Below are 4,056 nucleotides of genomic sequence, written 5' to 3' on the forward strand. Positions count from 1 at the left end.
TTTTACATGCTGCTAGTGAGAGAACCTGTTGTTAAAATATTTGAATCTCACCACTGGTTGTACCTGAACTCTAGGCGAGGCCCGACGAAGGTTAGCTCACTGGACGAACAGTCTCCCGATGAAGTAAAGTCGATAATTTCCATGTGGAGTACTGTCACCTGATGCCTGTGTAAATGTGCTGATAGTGATAGAACATAACTTCAGAAGTGGGAACTCAGAATTAAAATTCATAATGAATAACCACACACAACCGTGTTGGCAAAAACAAACTCGAGGTGAGGCCCGACAATGGTCAGTTTATTGGATGATCAATCTCCCTATGAAATAAAGCCGAAAATCGAGTACCACGACCTGAAGCCTGTGTAAATGTGCTAATAGAACATATAAGTTATAACCTCCGAAGTGGTAATGTAATTATTCATAATGCAAAATGAATAACCAAACACAACTGTGTTGGCAGAAATAAATAAAATTAAAAGGTATTTGTAATGAAGTTCCGTAACCGTGTAGAAATATAAAATAATTCCACTTCAGAATAACTCAACAAGTTACAAATATCACTTTTATATAATAAATAGTAAAGGTGTTGAGAGAAATTGATACAATAACACGGAGGGGGGGGGAACAACTTGAAGGAAGCACAGATTAATCGTTAGAACACGGATTACTGCCAAATGAGAAATGTTAGTTTGTTAGAATCGAATAGAGGGAGTCTCATGCGTCTAGAGAGTGTGTCTCACTCTTATTTGTGGAGGGTTGTCGAATGATGATTTGCATGCGAGACGCATATGAATCAGTCGATTGTAAGGTACTAAGGTACATGGGAGCTTCAGGGCTTGTGCATGCGAAAAAAGTGTTTGTATATAGAGGGCAGCAATGAACGAAAATAGCTATTTATGTATTTGTAGTTAAGCAGAAAGTTACACAATGGGCTATCGCTATTTAAGTGAGATGAGATGATGTACCCTATCGAAAATCTATTTTTTTCCAAGGTCAGTAAAATTGACATTAATCCACAACAGATCTAAATGAGCTCAATAAGAAAATATTTTATCAGAGATGCCTGTAAATATTGCAGGTTTTCTGTTCGTGAGCTTGATAAAGATGAATATGCATAGTGTTATAGGTAAATACTGCAAGCTTTCTCTCACTGACCTTAATTCAGATGAATAAAATTTGTCTCAAATGTAAATATTTATATCAATTTTAACACTGTTATAAGTACTCACTGAAATTTACCTATTGGTATTACTGAACTTAATTCAGATCCATATTAATTATGTTAGATGCACATTTTGCACGTTCTCTAATAATGATATTAATTTAGATCAATGTTACTAGTGTTATATGTATATATCCTACGTTTTCTTTTACTGAGGCTTGTTTGTAATTAAGCACAAAGCTACGCAATGGGCTACCTGTACTCTGCCCACCACGGGTATCGAAACCCGAATTCTAGCGTTGTAAGTCCGCAGACATACCGCTGTACCACTGGGGTGCTTTACTGAGGCCAATAAGACTAGATTCATATTCTCAAAGGTATGTATATAAAATGTACAATATAAACATATAAATTTTATTACATGTGTGTGTTTTGCAGTACCTTATCCTAAAGTTCTTTTTATCAAATAAGGCACTTGCCCAATTGGACTTAACCTAATGTTTTCCTTCTAATTTGTCTGTTAGTGATGGGAAAAAATGGCTGAAGATCAATTTACACTAAAACTGAGTAACAGTTAGAACCTGCATAAAGCTCACTTGTATCTCTTGTTGTTTTGATAACAAATTCAAATCCAATGAAGCTTGCTAAGACTACTTTATTTACCATAAACCTCTGGAAATAGCAATTACTGGATTCATAATAATAATAATCAAGCATTCCTAATCAAAGTCTCTTAATAGTTCACAGTAAACACAAGTTAGGTATTAAGTACGTACAGAGTTTCATAACAATCGATCACAAAATAGTCAAAGTCAGTGAAAAGAGCACATTACATTAAAGTTTCGTATTAGGTATGTACAAGATATGTACATTTAAATTTACATAACCATCATAGTCAAAGTCTATGAATAGGGCATACTACATGAAAGTTTGATATTGTTACGTATCTGCTTGTTTGTTAATTTCCGGTAGAAATTCTTTCTGAAGAACTTAAGCGATACAAGTCCTTTCTTGATTAAAACTAGTTTATGCTTTCTCGATACAAACTTTGTAATACACAGAATTTCCACAGTCAATACGTTTTCTTGTCGCGTTACTTAACAACCTTTATAACACACGCTATAAATCACAGTGATCAACACACTTTACTGACGGTGTCTACTGTTCGCGTGACTCAATTATCATTATCTTCGATTCCGATTATTTTTCTCGCCAGGCTTATATACTAAAAAGAGGGCGTCTAACAAACATTTGGACTTTCGCGGGGTTACTCGATAATTCATGATCCTTCGAGAAACTCCAGCGTGCATGCTCCCAGAATCACGCAACTTCCGCTGTCGTAACAGTATTATTCATGTAAAAGCTTTTTAGATATAGAGTTAAGCAATTAGTATTTGCTAATTGCTTAAATGATTCAAATCAGTTAATGAATTATCACAGTGTTCCTCCAGCCATGGTAAATGCAAGAGAAAGAAAAAGGGTTGGTTGTGGCAGTTCACTACACTACCAACAACAGCAAAAATGAAGGTTGGTGGTGGGTGCTGCCAGCCTTTCCAATAGCCATCAGTTAAACATTAATGAAAGAAGCAGATAGCTCTGCAATAACAATGAAAGGGTGAGCAAGTTTGGTGTCAATGTTTTGATTACCTGGATAGTTGGAATAATCGGAAATGTGAATATTTATTAGTTTATTATTTTTCTGATAGTCAATTTAATTATAACTGATTTATAAAATGTTGGAATAATTGAAAACACTAATTTTGAGTAGTAGATTATAATCAGAAACAATAATTTCCATTAATTGATTAGTTTATGTAACACTAATCTATTTAATCAATGCTCAAAGGTAATCAATTATATTGATTAACTGAATAAATCATTCAGCTCTATCTACATATAAAAAAAAACAAAGCAGGTTACTTCACTGTCATACCAAAGTTAGGTATCAATCAAGTACAAGACATCTATATGTGCCTTACTGTCATAAAATATTAACTTAACAGGACACATTAAACCAAAGTTATGTGTCAATCAAGTACAAGATGTCTACATGTACCTTACTATCATAAAATAATAACTGAATAGGGCAAATTGCATGTACAGTTATAGCTACATTACCAGCCTAATGTTCATATGGCATATTACACTGATGTTAGGTATTATACACCTACATGAAAGTTACAGCTAGATTACCAGCCTTGTGATCACACATATCCATCTTTCAGTGTCCTTGGATCTACTCCAAGAGCTGAGTAAGAGATTCAGGTTCACTCAGTTGTAGCATGTTGCCCTAATTAATATCAAGGATATAAATGCAATATATTGCAGTACAAAAGCTGTGACTATGTTTTATGTAGAAAATATATATCAGATATTTTAATGAGCTTCAAAACTAACCATCTTTTACTTCTATACATAAACACATATTTCAGAAAATCAAAATAACAAAAATATAACTTCACAAGTCAAAACAGAATATAATATATTAATCTTGAGAAATATTAACTACATAGAACCATTTCAACACACATATCTTACTTTCCTTGTACTTAAAGCAGCTTTAAGTACATGTCAGTTGGTTACTTTAATTAATGTCCACATACAACCACAAGCTTCTTTACTAAACATCTATTTAATTTAAATATTTCTCATTTACATGAACTCATATTAGGACCAAACTTAGTAACAAACACAAATCTGGCTAGTTTTCATATATAGCACCTAGTAACAAACACTGTATGTGACAAGATTAAATATATAATACGTAGTAACAAACACTGTATGTGACTAGATTAAATATATAACATGTAGTAACAAACACTGTATGTGACTAGATTAAATATATAACATGTAGTAACAAACACTGTATGTGACTAGTTATGTTATATAGCACC

At 33.3% G+C, this 4,056-nt stretch overlaps 1 protein-coding gene across 3 annotated transcripts in view; it reads right to left on the reverse strand.

The window, feature by feature from the left end:
- The window catches only part of LOC106471686 (ubiquitin-conjugating enzyme E2 H-like), a 27,573-nt gene extending 24,151 nt beyond the window's left edge, over positions 1-3,422 (reverse strand). Inside the window, exon 1 of one of the 3 annotated variants that reach the window (XM_022400293.1) lies at positions 3,334-3,422. The gene's annotated coding sequence lies outside the window, so the exon portion shown is untranslated. Of the gene's footprint in view, positions 1-51; positions 371-3,333 lie in introns of those variants that run through there. The other 2 variants (XM_022400292.1, XM_022400291.1) reach the window with 2 other exon arrangements.
- Positions 3,423-4,056: the final 634 nt, after the last annotated feature.

Source organism: Limulus polyphemus, unplaced genomic scaffold, assembly GCF_000517525.1.
Source record: "Limulus polyphemus unplaced genomic scaffold, Limulus_polyphemus-2.1.2 Scaffold4789, whole genome shotgun sequence".
Taxonomy (NCBI): domain Eukaryota; kingdom Metazoa; phylum Arthropoda; class Merostomata; order Xiphosura; family Limulidae; genus Limulus; species Limulus polyphemus.